Here is a 20,996-nt window from a genome sequence, read left to right as displayed (position 1 = left end):
CTAGAAAAGGGCAGCGCTACCTTTTAGTTGCCAACCTCAAAGTGTACGCAATTAAAATTAAATTCAGCAAACATTTATTAAGCAAAATATTCTGTTAGGTGTTGGGTGTGTGAGGTACAAGGGAGAAGAGAAAAATAGTTGTTTCTTTCAAGGAACTTCTATTCTACTGAGACTCATTCTTGGTCTTGTTTCCTATTGATTGAAAGAGTTCAGATGAGGAATCAGAGATTATTCTTCACAAAAAGGTGCGGAAATTTCAGGAATCTGTAAGCAGATAGACTGAACCAGCAGTATGATATAACAATGAAGAAAACTAACGTAATCCCAGGCTGAATTAAAGTCACGGTGTCCAAAATGAGGGTGGTGATAGTCTTCCTGTAGTCTAGTACAAATAAAATACTAGTACCAATACAAGCCCCAATAAAACTGAATTTGGAATATTGAGTTCAGTTCGGAGTACCATATTTTAGGAAGAAAAGAAAGGAGATGACTGGAATCTGTTGGACTGACAAGTGTTATTTGAAGCATATCATTTGGGTTATAAACTGACAAGTGTCATTTGGGGTATACAATTTGACAAGTGTCATTTGGAGTGGGTCAGTGGTCTTGATATTCCTCCCCCATACCTATTTTTAACACCTTGGCTCTCAAGGGAGCCCTGAACTTCCATCTTTGTCCATTGTGCTAGGAGTAAAACCCCTGCCCTCATGCAAGTTAGGCTAGTTTTTCCTTAAAAGGTATTGATGTCCTTCTCAAGATTTGGCTCAGGGACTACAGGCTCAGGCTATCGAGCCTGATTATCCAGTGTCACTTTTTGGTTACCTGAGTACAAAACAGCTACAAGAAACTCCATGCATACCTTGATGCTTCATTGGTGAACCATGGTGAACAGCTAAAGAAAGGCAACTTCATTGAGCTGATTAAGCTTGAGATGTCCTCAATGCATATCCTTGTTGACTATTGTTCTCTTGCAATGGCTAAGTAAATCTCCTTTTGTTAACAGTTGGATGACCTACAACTGTCTAATTCTGTTCCAGTATCAAATATAAACTACCAGGAAACTGGCTTTTGTCAGAACCAGCCTAAACCAACCATCATTCCTTAAAAATTCATATATATATTCCAGTCCTTCTCCCCACCCCTTCACTGGGTCTTTTTCAGGACATACTGTGTGTGTGTGTGTGTGTGTGTGTGTGTGTGTGTGTGTATCATCATGGTGTTTATTGCCTGGCTAATTCAAGAAAGGGAGAGAAGGTATCCATTTACCTTTGGGGTATGTATGTAAGGTGTGTTTCTAGACTTCTCAAGCTGGAACTCTGGTTGCCTTTTCCCAGAGGAACAATGCTAAACAAGGTAGATATGTTTTATGGGAAAATGTGCTCCAAATGATAATCAGCTTGTTGTGCTAAAGAATGAGGTGCTTGTGATGGAATTTCAGGAATCTATAAGTAGGTAGGGCAACAGTTCAAGATGGAAGCCAAATAAACTAATGGAATCTCAGAGGTGTAGGGCTAGGAGTAAGAATTCTGCCATTATTTACCCTGTTCTTTTTTTAATTAAGATTTTTTATTTTTAGTTTACAACACTCAGTTCTGCATGTTTTTGAGTTCCAGATTTTCTTCCCCTCCCTCCGCTCACTCCAAGATGGCATGGAACCTGATATATCTTCTACATATACCTTTACATTAAACTTATTTACACAATAGTCAAGTTGTAAAGAAGAATTATGACCAATGGAATGAATCATGAGAAAGAAGAAACAAAACCCCCCCAAAAAAGAGGAAAAAAAAGAGAGCAAATAGTTTCTTTCAATCTGCATTCAGACTCCATGATTCTTTCTCTGGATGTCATTAGCTCTTTCCATCATGAGTCCTTTGGAGTTGCCTTTGAACCTTGTATTGCTGAGAAGAACCAAGTCTGTCAAAATTAGTCATCACAGAATCACTATATCTGTGGTTGTGTACAACATCCTCTTGGTTCTGCTCCACTCACTCAGCATCATATCATGTAGGTCTCTCCAGGTTATTATGAAGTCCGTATCTTCCCCATTTCTTATAGCACCATACTATTTCATTACATTTATATACCACAACTTGTTTAGCCATTCCACAATTGATGGGTATCCCCTTGATTTCCAATTCTTTGCTACCACAAAAAGAGCCGCTATAAATATTTTTGTAAATATGAGTCCTTCTCCTACTTCTGTGATCTCTTTGCGATACAGCCCTAGAATTGGTATTGCTGGATCCAAGGGTATGGACATTTTTATAGCCCTTTGGGTATAGTTCTAAATTGCTCTTCAAAATGGCTGGATCAGTTCACAACTCTACCAGCAATGTAACAGTGTAACAATTTTCCCACATCCTCTCCAGCATTTATCATTTTTCTGTTTTGTCATGTTAGCCAATCTGACAGGAGAGATGTGGTACCTAAGACTTGTTTTGATTTGCATTTCTCTAATCAATAGTGATTTAGAGCATTTTTTCATATGCCTATAGATATCTTTAATTTCTTCCTCTGAAAACTACCTGTTCATATCCTTTGACCATTTCTCAATTGGGGAATGACTTGTATTCCTATAAATTTGACTCAATTCCCTGTATATTTTAGATATGAGGGCTTTATCAGTGACACTAGTTGTAAAGATTTTCTCCCAATTTTCTGCTTCCCTCCTAATCTTTGTTGCATTGGCTTTGTTTATACAAAAAACTTTTCAGTTTAACATAATCAAAATTATCCATTTTGCATTTTGTAATACTATCTCCTGTTGGGTCATGAATTCTTCCTTTTCTCATAAATCTGATAGGTAAACTATTCCTTGCTCTCCCAAATTGCTTATAGTATCAGCCTTTATTCCTAATTGACTTTATTTTGGTATACAGTGTAAGATATTGGTCTATGCCCAGTTTCTGCCCTACCATTTCCAAATTTTCCCAAAAGTTTTTGTAAAATAGTGAATTCTTAGCCCAGAAGATGGATTCTTTGCGTTTCTCAAAAACTAGATTGCTATAGTCATTTACTACTGCATCTTGTGTACCTAACCTATTCCACTGATTCACCACTCTGTTTCTTAGCCAGTACCAAGTAGTTTTGATGACTGCTGCTTTATGGTATGGTTTAATATCTGGTATGGCTAGGCCACCTTCCCTAGCATTTCTTTTTATTCTCTTGATATTCTGGACCTCTTGTTCTTCCAGATGAATTTTGTTATTATTTTATCCAGTTCTGTAAAATAATTTTTGGTAGTTTGATAGGTATGGCACTGAATGAGCAAGTTAATTTAGGTAAAATTATCATTTTTATTATATTAGCTCGGCCTAACCATGAGCAAGTGATGTTTTTCCATTTATTTAGATCTGACTTTATTTGTGTGAAAAATGTTTTGTAATTATGTTCATATAGGCCCTGAATTTGTTTTAGCAGGTAGACTCCCAAATATTTTATAGTGTCTACAGTAACTTTAAATGGAATTTCTCTTTCTATCTCTTGCTGTGGGGCTTTGTTAGTAATGTATAAGAATGCCGAGGATTTATGTGGGTTTATTTTATATCCTGCAACTTTGCTAAAGTTGTTTATTATTTCAAGTAGTTTTTTACTTGATTCTCTAGGATTCTCTAAGTAAATCATCATATCATCTGCAAAAAGTGATGGTTTAGTTTCTTCTTTGCCTAGTCTAATTCCTTCAATTTCTTTTTCTCCTCTTATTGTTAAAGCTTACATTTCTAGTACCAAACTGAATAATGGGAGTGATGATGGATTATCCTTGTTTCACCCCTGATCTTATTGGGAATGCATCTAGCTTATCCCCATTACATATAATACTTCCTGATGGTTTTAGGTAGATGCTATTTATAATTTTAAGGAAGTCTCCATTTATTCCTATGCTTTCTAGTGTTTTTAATAGGAATGGGTGCGGTATTTTGTTAAAGGCTTTTTATGGATCCATTGAGATGATCATGATGTTTCTGCTAGTTTTGTTGTTGATATGATCAATTATGCTGATAGTTTTCCTAATATTGAACCAGCTTTGCATTCCTGGAATAAATCCTACCTGGTTGTAGTATATTATTCTTGTGATAAGTTGCTGCAATCTTTTTGCTAATTTTTTTTTAAAATTTTGCACTAATATTCATTAGGGAAATTGGCCTATAATTTTCTTTCTCTGTTTTGACTCTTCCTGGTTTGAGTATTAGTACCATATTTGTGTCATAAAAAGAATTTGGTAGGACTCTTTCTTCACTTATTTTTCCAAATAGTCTAAAAGTATAGGAATTAGTTGTTCTTTAAATGTTTGATAGAATCACATGTAAAACCATCTGGCCCTGGAGATTTTTAACTAGGGAGTTGATTGATGGCTTGCTCAATTTCTTTTTCTGAGATGGGGTTGTTTAGGTACTTTATTTCCTCTTCTGTTAACCTGGGCAATTTTTATTTTTGTAAATATTCATCCATTTTCTTAAGGTTGTCAAATTTATGGGCACACAATTTGGCAAAATAATTCCTAATTATTGTTTTAATTTCCTCTTCATTGGAAGTGAATTCACACTTTTCATTTTTGATACTGGTAATTTGGTTTTGTTCTTTTTTTAAATCAAATTGACCAAAGGTTTATCAATTTTTATTGGTTTTGTCATAAAACCAGCTCTTAGTTTTATTTATTAATTTAATAATTTTCTTGATTTCAATTTTATTAATCTCTCCTTTGATTTCCAGTATTTCTAATTTGGTATTTAATTGGAGACTTTCAATTTGTTCTTTTTCTAGCTTTTTCAGTTGCATGCCCAATTCATTGATCTCCTTTTTATGTATTTTATTCATGTAAGCATTTAGAGATAGAAAACTTTGCCTAAGAACTACTTTTGCTGCATCCCATAAGTTTTGGTATGTTATCTCATTATTGTCATTCTCTTAAATGAAATTATTAATTGTTTCTATGATTTGTTCTTTGACCTGCTCATTCTTTAGGATTAGATTATTTAGTTTCCAATTAATTTTTAGTTTATTTTTCCATGGTCTTTTATTAGAAGTAATTTTTATTGCATCATGATCTGAAAAAGATATGTTGACTACTTCTTCCTTTCTGCACTGGATTGTGAGGTTTTTATGCCCTAGTACATGGTCAACTTTTGAGTATGTGCCACATACAACTGAGAAAAAAAAATATACCTTTTTATCCTCATTCAGTTTTCTCCAAATGTCTATCATATCTGCCTTTTCTGAAATTCTATTCACCTCCTTAACTTCTTTCTTGTTTATTTTGAGGTTAGATTTATCAAGTTCAAAGGGGGGAGGGGAGTTGAGGTCCCCCACTAGTATAGTTTTGCTGTCTATTTCTTCCTGTAACTCCCTTAACTTCTCCTCTAAGAATCTGCATGCTATACCACTTGGTGCATATATGTTAAATAATGATATTGCTTCATTGTCTATGGTGCCTTTTAGCAGGATGTAGTGTCCTCCTTATCTCTTTTAATTAATCTATCTTTGCTTTTGCTTTGTCGGAAATTAGGATTGCTACGCATGCTTTTTTTGCTTTAGCTGAAGCACAATATATTCTACTCCAGCCTTTTACCTTTACCTTGTGTGTATCCCCTTGTTTCAAATGTGTTTCTTGTAAACAACATATTGTAGGATTATGCTTTTAATCCATTCTGCTATCTGCCTTTGTTTTGTGGAAGAGTTTATCCCATTCACAGTTATGATTACTATCTGTGTCTTTTTCTCCATCTTATTTCCCCCAGTTTATGCTTTTATTTCTCCCTTCTCCCTTCCACTCCTCAAAAGAGTTTTGCTTTTACCACTGCCTTCCTCAGTTTACCCTCCCTCTTAATTCCCCTCCCTTATCTTACCTTATTCCCCCTCACTACTTCTTCCCTCCCGTCTTACCACCTCTTCCCTTTTCTTTCCCTTCCTACTTCCTGCAGGACAAGTTTGATTTCTATACTTATCAGAGTATGTTATTCCCTTCTTGAACCAAATCTGATGAGAGTAATCCTGAAATACTGCTCTTCTCCCTCTCTTCTTTCCCTTTACTATAATATGTTTTTTGCCTCTTCATGTGATGTTATTTACCCTTTTTTACTACCTCCTTACATCTTCTCCCAGAACCATCCTTTTATTATTTTTTAGCACTATATCAGTTATTTTATACTGACATCCAGTCTATGTATATCCCTTTCAATTGTCATAATAACTGTACTACTCTATATATAAAACATACAAAACAAGGTAATCCTATATAAGGATGTAAATAATTTGCCCTTATTGATTAACAACAGTTTTTCCCCTGTTTACCTTTTTATGTCTCTCTTGAGTTTTGTATTTGAAGATCAGATTTTCCATTGAGCTCTGGCCTTTTCATCAGGGAGGTCTGGAATTCCTTATTTCATTGAATGCCCATCTCCTTGCCTGAAAAATTATGCTCAGTTTTGCTGGGTAGTTGATCCTTGGTTGTAGTCCAAGCTCTTTTGCCTTTCGAAGTATCATATTCCAGTTTCTCCTGTCATTTAATGTAGAAACTGAAAGATCTTGTGTGATCTTGACTGTAGTTCTTTGACATTTGAATTGTTTCTTTCTGGCTGCTTGGAGTATTTTCTCCTTGACCTGGTAATTCTGGAACTTGGCTATAATATTTCTTGGAGTTTTCAATTTGGGATCTCTTTCAGGGGGTGATTGGTGAATTCCTTTGATGACTATTTTGCCCTCTGGTTCTAGGACCTCAGGGAAGTTATCCTTGAGGATTTTTTGGAAGATACTGTCCAGGCTCTTTTTTCATCGTGGCTTTCTGGTAGACCAATAATTCTTAGATTGTCTCTCCTGGATCTATTTTCCAGGTCAGTTGTTTTTCCAATCAGATATTTCATGTTTTCTTCTATTTTTTCATTCTTTAGATTTTGTTTGACTGATTCTTGATGCCTCATAGAATCATTAGCTTCTCTTTGCTCAATTCTAATTTTTAATGAATTGTTATCTTCATTTTGCTTCCGAGTTTCCTTTTCCATTTGGTTAATTTTACTTTTCAGGGCATCATTCTCTCTAAATAGATTCTGAATCTCCTTAGCCATTTTGCCAACTTTACTTTTTATAGATTTGTTCTCATCAGTGATTTTTTTTTTTTTTACCATTTTTTCTTTTACCTCTCTAATTTGGTTTTTAAAATCCTCCTTGAGCTCTTCCAGGAGTACTTTTTGGGCTTGAGACCAGCTCACATTCCCTTTTGAGGTTTCAGATGTGGGTATAGTGTCCATGCTGTCCTCTTCTGAATTGGTATTTTGATCGTCTCTGTCTTTGTAAAAAGAATCTATGGTCCTCAGTTTCCTTGAGTTCTTCTTCATGTTGGTTAACTTTTTCCTTGATTTAAAGTGGATTTCTGCTCCTGGGGCTCAGTGGACTCTGTCCCAGGTTTCTTGTTCTGAGAATTGTGGGCCTAGTTACTGGCTTTGTGTGCTATGGTCTCTGGTTTTGTGAGGTGTGGGGGAGGGTGGTCTCAGCTGTTGTCTGTCCTGGTGTCTGCCACTTCTCCTGGCTGTGAGAAGGCACCTCTGGGTTCCTGGTATTGACCCTTGCTGGCTCCACCCTCCTGGACCTTGGGAATTCCCACTTTTTGGCTACTGAAGTCCCACTTCTGGCTCTTCTATTTTAAGACTGCTCCCAAGGGAGTATTATCTGGGTGAAAGGGAGGGATGAGAGTCATTTTATTTTGTCATCATGTCTCCCAGAAATTCAAGAAGGCAAGTTTCAAACCTTTAGACTGCAGACTGCAAGACTCAGGAGTAGTTGTTCTTGCAGCCGTAGGTGCTGCGCTGCTGCCTCCCATAGCTCCAGCAGACTCCCATCCTGGCCTGGGAGGCCTGGGGATCACCACCAGTTTTGTGTGCCCAGCATGGATTGCTGGCTGAGTTCCATAGCTCCTTCAGCTTTGGTATGGTCTTGTGCAGCTCCATGTGCTGGGTGCTCTCCCAGCCTACAGATCCATACTGTTGATCCTGTGGACTCTCCTGGCTTGGAAACTTGCCCCATTCAGTCTGCTAGTGGCTTCTAACTCTCTCAAATCTGCTCAGATTCATTTTTTGGAGGTGTCTGACAGAATTTGTGAGAGAGCTCTGGTAAGATGCTGTTTTCATATGGCCATCTTGGCTCCGCCCCACCTCTCCCCCATATCTATCCACCCTGTTCTGTACTTATCAGGAGTATTGTGTTCAGGTCTTGGTCCCACCCTTGAGAAAGGAAATAAGAACTTGGAGTTTGTCTGGAAGGGACCAGACCATAATGTGAATTACCTTGATATCCTGTTATAATGCCCCAAACTGACTATAAGAGCAGTATAGCAACATACCTAGGGGCAGAGTAAAGACTTGCTGCCCACAGAGAACAGCTCAGGGTAATATGATGGTATCACCAGAGGGTATTAACAAGCATGGATTTCCACGGCCACATGACTCTGGCCACATGTCCCTTATGTGTGTGCCTTAAATACATGTATCTTGGCCCATGGGTTTCTGACATATAACCCTTAATTCATGTTCCCTGGTCACACATATTTCCTGTGCATGTCCCTTCCATGAGTGGTCGCTGTCATGCATATTCTCTGCATATATACCCTGCTTTTCATCATAGTAATATGTGGCAGAGAGGATTTTCACCTAGGTATATAATGGACATATATGAGGCCCTTTATAATTCAGAGGTTGGGTGACTTCCGTATGGTCTTAGGCAAGTCACTGGGCCTCTGTTGTTTTATATGTAAGATGAAAGATATGGATTAGGTGAAAAAATTTCAGATCTCCATCTCTAAAAATTTTGAGAGTACAAGTATAAGATAGGACAGGAAACTATTCATGCAAACTCATAGAACTGTGGTGATTTGTTATCATTGGATTTGATGCCTGAAAAGAATGATAGATCTCATCAAGCACAACCCCCTCATCTTATGATAAGTTAAGTGAGATCTAGTGGGAGTGACTTTCCCATGACATTGATAAATGTATTAGGAGAGTACTATATTTCAGTTAAATCATGTGTTAAAAGGCTTTCATGGACTGGCCCAGAAATGTAAATATCCCGTAAAATGTTTCTGTTGGACAATGTGCTCAGATTTCAGAGTTGACTTTCAAATTAATTCTTGTATACAACCTAGTTCATTACTTTGGAGATGTCCTGTATTTAAAAAAAATACCGATTCTATTCTCTGAGCCTTTGTTTTTTATGTTTAGGCTGAGAATCTTTAAATTCTTCCTATATTCAGAGATCCTGTGAGTCTATAGCACTTACATTAATATTACCTCTCTCACAGCACTCCTCCCCATCACCTTTACTTCTAAATCTCCAATTTTTTCCTTTCCTAACCACATCTTCTAGCCATGAGTGAATCCACACATACAATGGAAAAAGTACAGGAAACTCCATGTTCTACATTGCCAAAGAGGAGCATTGAGATTTTTTAAGGCTCTGCCTGTAAATACACTTACCTTTCTTTGTGCCATGATATCACCTATTAAGAGTGCTTTTGTTGCTATAAAGCCCATTCTATGGAAGAACAAATGCGATAGGAAGGATAATGATGATGCTGAGTCTCAGTTTCTTCATCTGTAAAAAGGGGGATAGGACTAAATGATTTCTAACGTATCTTCTAGTTCTAATTGCTGTATTTTTCTGACCATTAAAAATCATTTATACATACACCTGTACCTGCTATAATGCTAATATCTATACAAATATAGATATTTGTATAAAGAGATATGGTAAGTATTTAATGTGTGTATATACATATATATGTGTATATATATATATATATATATATATATATATACATATGTATGTAGTGTGTGTACGTGTACGTCATAGAGTTGTTTTTCAGTTGTGTCTGACTCTTTATGACCCTATTTGGGGTTTTCTTGGCAAAGATACTGGTGTGGTTTGCCATTTCCTTCTATAACTTATTTTACAGATGAGGAAACTGAGGCAAACAGGGTTAAGTGACTTGCTCAGGGTCACACAGCTAGTAAGTATCTGAGACTGGATTTGAATTCAGGACTTCTTGATTCCAGGCCAGGCACTCTATCCATTGCTTCACCTGTGTGTGTGTGTATGTGTGTGCGCACACACATACACACACAGGGTATCCTAAAAGTCTTAGTGCAGTTTTGAGCTTTTAATAACAGAAAACTGCACTAAAACTTTTGGGACAGTCTATATTCACACATGCATACATTTGTTGTTCACTTGTTTCAGTCGTGTTCAACTCTTCATGATACCCATTTGGGGTTTTCTTGGCAAAGATACTAGAGCAGCTTGCCATTTCCTTCTCCAGCTCATTTTACAGATAAGGAAACTGAGGCAAACTGGGTTAAGTGACTTGTCCAGGGTCACATAGCTAGCAAGTGTCTGAAACTGGATTTGAACTCAGGTCTTAATGACTCCAGGGCCAGTGCTCTATCCACTGTACCACCTAGCTACCCCATGTACATACACACATGCACAAAACACACATGTACATATATACACATACGTATATATTTGTGTACATGTACAGGTCTGGACCTATGATTTCACTGGTATAGGGAACTCTCACTGAGGAAACTGCATCTACTAATGTAGATGGCAACAATCCTGCATCTTAATAATTTTAGAGAGTTGCCTGGGACGTTCAGAAGGCTGTAGTGACTTGTCTCTGGTTGTATAGTAAGTGTAAGAGGCAGGACTTGGGTCTTCCTTTTTCTGAGGCTGACACTATTTCCTATACTACAGTGTACTTTATTCTTAGAGTAAGAATTATTATTATTCTTCAGAAGGTAGTAGAAAGGGGTAGAAAGGTGGTCTTCACGTCAGGAAAACCTGGGTTCAAATCCTGCTTTTAACACATGATGGATGTATGACTCTGGATCAGTCATTAAACCTCTCTCATTGTCCTCAACAACTGTTTATGAGTTGCTGAGAGAGTCTGTATTAGTAGAGGGAATTTACAAACTGGGAATCCTCTGCACTTATAAAATTGCGTAGTTGAGCCAAGATAGGTGCTTTCTGTTTTACAGTGCACTTACAATGTACAACAAAGGTAGGTATTAAGGGTCAGAGAAATTAAATGACTTGACCTTAGGTCATACAGCTAATAAGTACTGGAGACAGAGCAGTGAAGTAAACAGTAATGTGGGCATGGAGATAACTATCTGATAAGAAAGTGGCTCAAATGCAGAGAATAGATTGGCAGAGATCTTGTAAGATGCTTGAAATAGACTGAATTTCATGAAGTGCAAATATCAACTTAGCAGTGCTCTGCACACAGTAGGAAGTTAATAAATGTTGGTCGAATATTGAATGTAATATCTAAAAACATGATAGCTCTAGTGACTTAGTCACTGACTTAATTAGAAACCGTTAGCCTTCCCACGGGCAAAATTTCCTGTTATAAATATTTAGCTGATAACATCTGCTTTCTATGTTGTGGTGCACATCTGTGTTAAATTCATGCTTATTGGTACTTGTTACAAAATCAGACTCTTTAAGAATCATGGTTCATTTTCAATCCTACCTTCACATATTCTGATGATCTGAAAATGAAAATTAAATTAGAGACCTTGCAAAAAGTTTTCTCTTCACAGTAGCTTTTGGATAATCTGATATTTTGCTGCCAAATGTAAATAATTCAGGGGGCAGTTTTATCACTGCCCTGTGTTAAATCAGTTGGGTCTTAAAACTCAAGAATAATAGATTTGTTTTCCTTCAAATGACCCCTGAGAAGAAGTTAAATGAAGAAGAAACTTGATAGATCTTTCCCAAGTTTAACAATTAGGCCCCTGCATTAAGCTTGGTGAGACTCGGAGATGTTGTATGACTTTCTCAGCTAGTATGAGTGAAAATTAGAATTTGGGCCTGTGCTCATGACTCTAAGGCCTATGCCTTTTTTTTTCTTCTTCCAGTTTCCATGTTCATATTGGTGAGACAGGGTATTGATATGAAAAGATAATCAATGATAGAAGACAGGTTATGATAAGTCTCAATGACTCAATCAACACATGTACAAGGACCTCAGAGGAAGGAGTGAGCGGTCATGGAATGGACAGCAGCATGGGAGCCCTTGCTTCTCTTGGGTTTCATGTAATTTTTGAGGGGGGGAGGGGGACTTAGAGATTATCTGGCCCCCATTTTACAGATTAGGAACTAAGACATGTTGAATCGAGCAACATAAACACAACTAATTTTTGGCAAAGTTGGAATTAAAAGTTCTGCTGGCCAACAGTACAGTATTATTGTACTGTTATTAGACTATGCTCTTTTCAAAGGTTGGATAGAATATGGATAATTGGAGAGGAAGGAATTATTATTAAAGGATAATTATAATGTTTGCAAAGTGTTTTGTATAATATTATTTGATCCTTACAATAACCTTGTGAGGTAGGTACCATTATTATTTTTATTTTATGAATGAGGAAACTGAGGCTGAGAAAGGTTAAGTGATTTACCCAAGGTCACACAGCTAGTAAATGACTGAGGTAGGATTTGAGCTCAAGACTTCCTGTTTTCAATTCCAGCACTCTATTGGTGGGTCTAAGTTATAGAGGGTTTTGAATACCACAGTTAGGAACCAAGCAGCTTAAAGTGGTCACATTACTGGAATGCATATTGACTATTTACATTGGGCTGGAATCAGTTACAATATTTTACTTAATTATAACGTCGAATGGTGCTAATTTCAAATACACATGATCCCTTCAGGAGATTCACTTTTTTGTACCATTCGGAACTACCTAGCTATAGTATAATCTGGCTTTGGTGCGTGCCTTGAACACCCATGTGGACGATGCTATCTTATGTGGTACAGGTATGTTCCAGATATCCTTAAAACATGGGGATAACTGACGTTTATGTAGATAGCACTTTACATATACTATCTCATTTGGACCTTGCAACAATTTCAAGATATAGGTAGTACAGGTATTATTATTTCCATTTTGTGGAAGAGGAAACAGAGTCTCAGAGAAATCCTATGACTTCCTTATGGGGTTATGGTGATATAACTGTTAAGGATTATAAGGGGGAATTTCAACTCAGATCTTCTGATTCTAAAGTGCAGAACTTTCTGGCATCACATTACTTGGTATTTTTTTTCCAGTAGGCAATGGTGAACTTCTGAAAGATTTTAAGTAAAAGATCAAATCTACATTTCAAGAATATTAATATAGGGCAGTATATGGGGCTGGAGGAGGAGAGAATGGAGAGAGGAAGGAAGCTACAGTTTCAACTGTCAAACCAACCAGCATTTGTTAGGTGCTTAGTTTGTGCCACGTGCTGTGCTCCTAGTACAGTTACAAGCAAAAGAAAGACACTTTGCCCTCAAGGAGCTTACATTCTAATAGGGATGACAATGCACTGAAGGGAGCTGAAAAGGTGATGGAGACAGGGGTGGGAAAGAATCTATGATGGGGCATGGAGGAGAAGTTGGGAGAGTCAGGAACTGGCTGTAGGCAGGAGAAAAGTGAAGAAGTGAACAAGAGTTTAGATGTTTAGCAATAAGGCCCTAGAAAAAGTGTTGGCAATGGGAAGAGAAAGGAAGGAAGAGATTTGAGAGGCATTCCAAGAATGCATAGGACTTGAAAATTAGCTTGTTGGAATCAACAGTGACTGCAAGGTTTTGACTTTAGGTAACCAACAAAACCTGAGAATCCAGTTGATTCATATAGAAATGTGATAAGCTAATTTTTTTATCTGTACCTCAGCACCCATAGATGGTGTTACCAGTGGCTGGGTGTTGGAAGGACTTCCTTGACGAAAAAGGGAATCCTGCTCCTTGGGACTAAAAGACAAAGTTTATTCGTAGAGAAACTTGAACCTAAATATGGAGACTCAGGCATTTTCCTCAAGCTTTTTGCTTCATTAGGCCCCAACCCTGGCATTCCATGCTAAATTCCCCCAATAAAGCTTAGGTATGACAAAGAACTATGGTTTTGCCATATGGTCAACAGAATCTCTCTTCAATGAAAAGGTATTCAATGTAGAAAGTAGGTTTAAGTTTTAGGACCTTTATTTCTTGCATCACAAAAGAAATGTTTAAGCGACAAAAGACCTCTTAAGTATCTATTAACAAATATATAAGCCATCAAATAATAACCCATCATTCCTATTATATTCTCCTGGGAGGTAAAGATAATTATTTTTAGACTGCTAAGCAGATATTTAACATTTGTCTTGGTTCTGTACTGTCTGAACAACTCTCTGACCCAGATCTTTTGTTTACTCAGGCAGGGAGATCTTTAGTCTTTTCTGGTTCAGGATGATTGGTTTATTTATCGTTTTCCCCTCTGAGAAGTGGTGTAGTTGCAAGAAATACCTGCTTCTGAGCAGCCAGAGCTGGTTCAGGAACTCCAGACCTCTTCACATTCGTGAGGTTAATGCCAAGACAGGAAAATATTTGTCTGGATCTCCGGATCGATGACCAAGCAGAAGGGGTGACCCAAGGAAGAGGTGATTCAGGACTATCCATGAATGTACCTATTTTCACTTCCATGCGTTCATAGCCCCCATGGCCACTGGCAGAGAAGAGGAGAAAAATCTTTTCCCCCACACTGGCCCCAGTTGCTAGGATTCCAAAGGAGAGATTTTGATGGATCTTTCCCAATCCAAAGAGCATTTATTGAATGCTTATGTGGTATCAGGTACTGTGCTAAGTTCTAATAATGCAAAGAAAAGCAAAAAAACCAGTTCCTATTGTAAAGGAAGAGAAGGAAAGTGGGAGGGAGAATGGGAGGGAGAGAGAGAGTGTCCTTGTACATCTCTTCTTATAACCTACTGAGGGGGAAGCTCTTTGTGACTCATTTACCAATCATTACAACCTCCAGTCATGGGGATATATGAAGACATCAATCTCCATGGAACCAGGGCACCGGCTTCGTGTGTTTGATACTGTTAAAGTAGCAGCATCATTAAAAACATTTTATCTGACTATAAAAAGCAACAATAAATATTTCTAAAATGAGCTGTTTATTAAAATAGATGTTATGGACAACATTACTGTTTAGCTACTGTCATACAACATGAAGTAAAACCTACGGGATTCCTCAACCTGATCGCCCTGGATCTTTTTATCATCCTCCCACCATGCAACTCATGATTTATGCAACATTTTAAAAAGCGTTGTGACATAATGCCTTCGATGTGATGTGTCATCTTTAACCTGTAATTAAAACAGAATAAGCTTTAATGAGCTTCTTTAGTTCTTTCTCCTCTGAGCCATTGAATAAAATCAAGCAAATGACAAAGGAGTGCTGAAATGTGATTCCTCCGACCAATTTCCCTATCCTAGATGGAAAGGAAGATAGAACACTTACTTTGAGGCAGATTTCCTTTCAGTTAACATTCAAGTCACAGAAAAAAAAAAAAGCGCTAAACTATTGACTTACGGTTACTTCAAAGGTAAAATTATTTGAAAAGTAGAAGTTGCTTTATATTTATGCATTTCAGTACGATTCCTGAGAAGTCCCATTTACTGTCATGGAATGCACTCAGCAAGCCACAAGTGCAGTAAAAAATGCATGCCCCAAATGTACACGGGAATAAGGTCAAGAGCTTTTGGGTTGGGAATTTGCGATGTGCTGCATGCTTCTTATACAGCAAAGAGATTCATATTCTTCACTCCCAAGCCACTTAGAGCCTAAGTGCTCTGAAAGTTACAGGTGTGTTTCAGTTATTTATAAAATCTTTTTGAAAGTAATTTTCCTTGCATGTTTTGTAGATGCTTATAGCCACACTCAGCAAATGCCCACGGGAAGTCCTGCCCTGCTAAGAGGGCATTTCTTTCCTTCCTTTTCTACTTTTTTCTTCCTCCACTAAGGCTGTTTTCATTTGCTCTGAACCAATAATGCATAAGGTCCTATACAGCCTGCAAAATCAAGACAATTTTTGTTCAGTGAATGCAGATCATACAAAAGAAGTAAGGAATGATGGGAAATGTAGATTACAGTTAGATTTGGATTAGATTAGTGTGAATCAAGAATCCTCTGAAATGGTCACATTATTCTAATTCACACTGCATATCTCCATTGGGCTGGAACCAATTACCGTATTTTACATTATTATAACGTTGGATAGTATGAATTTGAATATATGTGGCCTCCTCAGGGGATTCATATTCACACTAATAGGAACATATATATATATATATATATATATATATATATATATTCTCTGACTCCTTGCTTCAGGGAATGGTAGTACTCACTATGATTGCTTTATTAGAATATATTCTCTCTCTTTCTCATATTTTCTACAAGGATGTCAAATGAATATTCCTAAAACAGAGGTTGTATCAGGTCACTCTCTTGCTCAAAAAGCTTCAATGACTCCCTATTGCCTCTTGTATAAAATATAGCTCTGCACTTAAGGCTTTCTGCAGTCTGGCTCCTGATAATCTTTATGGATTTTTACAATATTCCACTTCTACCCTACCTAATTGCCTACTGACTGCCAGCCTAACTGAAGCACAAGAGGGAAAAACATAATATAGAATGTGCCAGGTAGGTCAAACCAATGCCACCGTCTTAATTATCAGTTTCCTTTGGATCTCATTGGAAGCAGCCAGGACCAAGACCTTAAGAACTGTGGTGGCCCTCTAGACCCTGCTTCCAGTTCTGTCATCATAGCAATCATGCTTCTTTTTTACCTTTTTATTTTTAGTTTGCAACACACGATTCTACATAATTTTGAGTTTCAGATTTTCTTCCCTCCCTCCCCCCCTCCCCAAGATGGCATGGAATCCCATGTAACTTCCACATGTAACTTCACATTGAATTAATTTACACACTAGTCAAGTTGTGGAGAAGAATTATCACCAATGGAATGAATCATGAGAAAGAAAAAACAGAACCAAAAAAAACACAACCCAAAAACAAATACAAAAGAGAGAGAAAAAAAGGGGAGAAAAAGGCGAGCATGAAGTGTGCCTCAATCTGCATTCATACTTTGTAGTTCTTTCTCTGGATGTAGATAGCATTCTCCATTGTGAGTTCTTTGGAGTTGTCTTTGCACATTGTGTTGCTGGGAAGAGCAAAGTCTGTCAGGGTTAGTCCTCACAGAATCCATACATCTGTGGTTGTGTATAATGTTCTCCTGGCTCTGCTCTGCTCACTCAGCATTACGTCGTGTAGATTTTTCCAGGTTGTTATGAAGTCCATACCATCCCCGTTTCTTACAGCACAATACTATTCCATTACCTTCATATACCGCAGCTTGTTCAGCTATTCCCCAATTGATGGGCATCCCTTTGATTTCCAGTTCTTAGCTACCACAGAAAGAGCCACTATAAATACTTTTGTATATATGGGTCCTTTCCCCACTTGTGTGATCTCTTTGGGATACAACCCTAGAAGTGGTACTGCTGGGTCAAAGGGTATGAACATTTTTATAGCCCTTTGGGCATAGTTCCAAATTGCTCTCCAAAATGGCTGTATCAGTTCACAACTCCACCAGCAATGTAACAACGTTCCAATTTTCCCACATCCTCTCCAGCATTTATCATTTTCCTGCTTCTTATGGAGAGGAGGCCTACCATTCTTGCTACGGTCAATACCAACCACTGACCAACCTCCATTGATGGGCAAGGAAGCCCAAGAGGTCTGAAAATAGCATCTCCCAGACAATCAGCTATGCTCTCAATCTGGTTCTGGTGGCCATTACCTGGGGGAGCTGTGCTTGTCATGATGTGACTTGGCTACTGCCTCCTTAGATGCTTACGGCTCTTGATTCTTTAGTTACTCTTCAAAAGAAAGTTCTCACCACCAAAGTCTTTTTTAACTGGCTTAGTATTAGAAATTTATACACACACATCAATGGAAATGACATTAAAGAAGATGCATTACCATCTGCTTTGCCACTGTATCTTGAAGATTACTGGCTTGCAGCGGAAAATTCCTGTATGTGTTGTCTAACCCATTAGAATGTAAACCCTTTGAGAGCAGGAACTGTCCCACCCTTCTATTTGTATGCCCAACATTTAGCAGAGCACATTGGTTGTAGTGATGCTTAATAAATGCTTTTTTATTCATTTTGTATTAATCATTTCTGAATTCCAGAAAAAATGTCCTGCTGGATGTTCCCAGGTCTCCATATCCATTCCTGTCATCAGGACTTTCACAGGCTAACTGGCCCTCATGCCTGGAGTGCTCTTCTTTCTCACTTATGCCTCTTGGAATATTTAGCTTCCATCATGGCTGAGCTCAGGTGCCATCTCCTACCTGCAGCCTTTTTCAATCTGGCTAGGACTCTCTAAAATTATTTTGTATTTACTATTTGCTTTCATATTATGTTCCCTCTGCAAAATGTTACTTCTTGAAGGCAGGAACTTCATTTTTGTCTTTATAGTTGCCATTCTTAGATCTGTCCACTACACACAATAGGCACTTAATAATTGCTTGTTGGACTAAAGTGATGATTGCACTCTTACTTGTTGGGTTGAAGATTTCACTGAAATATTTCACGATCTGTGAATTGGGCTTGAAGTACTATTGCTGAGAAATTATTTCCTGCTTCACTTGAGTACCAGGTGATGCTTTCATCTTTGGTAAAGTGGTTTTTTCCAATATCAACTTTCCAGCAACTGAGTCTGGGACCTGTGTTCCCAGTCTGTTTGGTGTAGTGGGCAAGAAATCATTTTAGGCAGCTAGGTGACACAGTAGATAGAATACTAAGTCTGGAGTCAAGAGTACCTGAAATACAACCGTCCTCAGACATTTACTAGTTATGTGACATAGCAAGTCACTTAACCTCTATTTGACTCAGTTTCCTCTACTGTAAAATTGGTATCATAATAGCAAGTACCTCCAGAATTATTGTGAGGATCAAATGAGATACTATTTATAGAGCACATAGCACAGTGCCTGGTATATAATAAGTGCTTAAAATGTTATTATTATTATTGCTATTGGGTATTTTCAGAGAGAATAATCCTCTCCCAAAGGATAGGCACCATTAACCTCTATTAAACCTTCTCCTATATCCATGAATAACTTCACTGAAATTTATTTTAGCAATGACATCTGCACAAGGGACAGAGACAATTTCCACAGGTCAGAGCCTCACAAGAAGTCTATCATGATCAGGATTCTCAAAAAAATGGTGTGTTTCATAGTTAATTCTATTGTTCCATTTCAGGTGTGCTGCAAAGAGAATTATATAGATCTAGTTCCTGCTTTATAGGAGGAAGGAAGTCAAGGAAGACGTGCTCTTGTGGACGTGTCTGCTAGATTTGTAGAGGACAGACCATAATAACTATATATTTAAACAGTGTTTTGTTTATTTCATAAAGCATAACAATCTAAAGAGGTAGGTGGTACAAGCGTCACTATTCCCATTTCACAGACAAGAACAATGAAACAGACCCATAGAATTTAGAGCTGGAAGAGAACTTGAGGCAATGTAATATAGCCGGGGCCCAGCATCCCAAGTTCTGGGTCTATACCAATTGGGTTCAATCTTAGTGACAGTCCCTAAATAACATTTCTTTGGCTTGCTTGGCTCCACTCCAAGTTTCCTTTGGGAAGCTTCGATATGTCTCATGCCTAGCTTCTCACAGATCTGAACAAATGAGGGACCAGTTCCCACATAAGCCCTTGAAGGTAACAATGCATATTGAGTATAGGACATCCTTTAGAAAGCAACAATGACAAAGTATCAAAAGAGATAATATTTGTAAAGTATTTAGCACAGGGCTTGGCATATCGTAAGTGCATAGTAAATGTCTATTATTATTATTGTTGTAATTATCATTATCATCATTACTTCCCAGTGACCTATAAACAGTTGCACTTCTCCCACTCTTCTCAGGTCTGCCATTTCCCCTAAGTGAATCTATAGTCTTCTAGATTCATAGTGACATCCTGTGGTTTGCACTAAGTTTGTGAAATGAACTTGGGGTTCTAAGGAAACAATTTCCAGATAGTCTGCTGAGTCCCTTTGCTATTCCAGAGGTTGATACAAGCCTAGAGTCTTATTGTAGAGTCCTTGGACTCCACTGGATAGAAAATGCACTTGAGATTGCTCATTATGGAACAGACTTCTCATCAGCTTCTTAGTGTCTGGATAACTCGTGGTAATAGTTGAGAACCAAGTCCATATTTTTATTCTTCCCTATTGTTACTCAGTCCCTTGCTGCTTCTCCAACTATGGGGCTATGCACATGATCATCTCCCCAAGAAGCTAGGACTGTTGAGGAACTTTTCCTTGTCTCTCTAGAAGTCAAGGTCCCTGACTTCTCCAGGAATTTGAAATAAACAATTCCCTCCTTCATTCAGGAGGCTGGGCTCTTGATATTTTTCCAAAACAGTGGGGTTCAAGAACTCCCATCACTTTCCATGAATGCCACTTATTGGATGGAAATGTTATGTTACTACCTCTCTATGGATGGTAACAATGACTGGGTACTAGGGATCAAGGGTTCATGGACTGTCTTCTCCAGTCATGTTGGTGAGAGCACATGTAATTGTAAGGTGCCTTTGTGGCACATTGCATTACATTGTAATGTACATTATAACAGCTCCCAGGGGGTAAAGTATGAGAGGAGGAGTGTGACCATTCACAATCTTCCCTTCCCACCATTTCCAACCCTGCTCTGCTCTTAATCATGCTCTTTGAGTGCTCTTATTTGCGCTCATTTCTCTCTTGATCTTGCTAAAAAAAGGCCAACCCCATGGTTGACCTCTATCCCTACATTTCTTATAAGTCCAGCAAAAAAGGTATCTTCGATCCACAATAGACTGAACTAATTCATCCCTAATTGATGAGATTTAAGGAGGCAAACTGTCCTCATCCTTAGAGAGGTATAATTGGGCATGCCCCAGTAGATGTCCCTTGATACATTCAAAGAGGCTATCAGTGGGCATATCCATCCCCTCTATAGGAAGATACAATCAAAGTTCAAAATAAAGTCTCATCACCCTGTAAGTTCATTAGGTTGTTGTGGTATGCAGGTATATGGAGCACTGCAAAAAATGTTAAACTTGGGGCCACAGGACCTG

Source organism: Trichosurus vulpecula, chromosome 4, assembly GCF_011100635.1.
Source record: "Trichosurus vulpecula isolate mTriVul1 chromosome 4, mTriVul1.pri, whole genome shotgun sequence".
Classification (NCBI taxonomy): Eukaryota; Metazoa; Chordata; class Mammalia; order Diprotodontia; family Phalangeridae; genus Trichosurus; species Trichosurus vulpecula.
Note: the sequence above shows the minus strand (reverse complement) of the source record.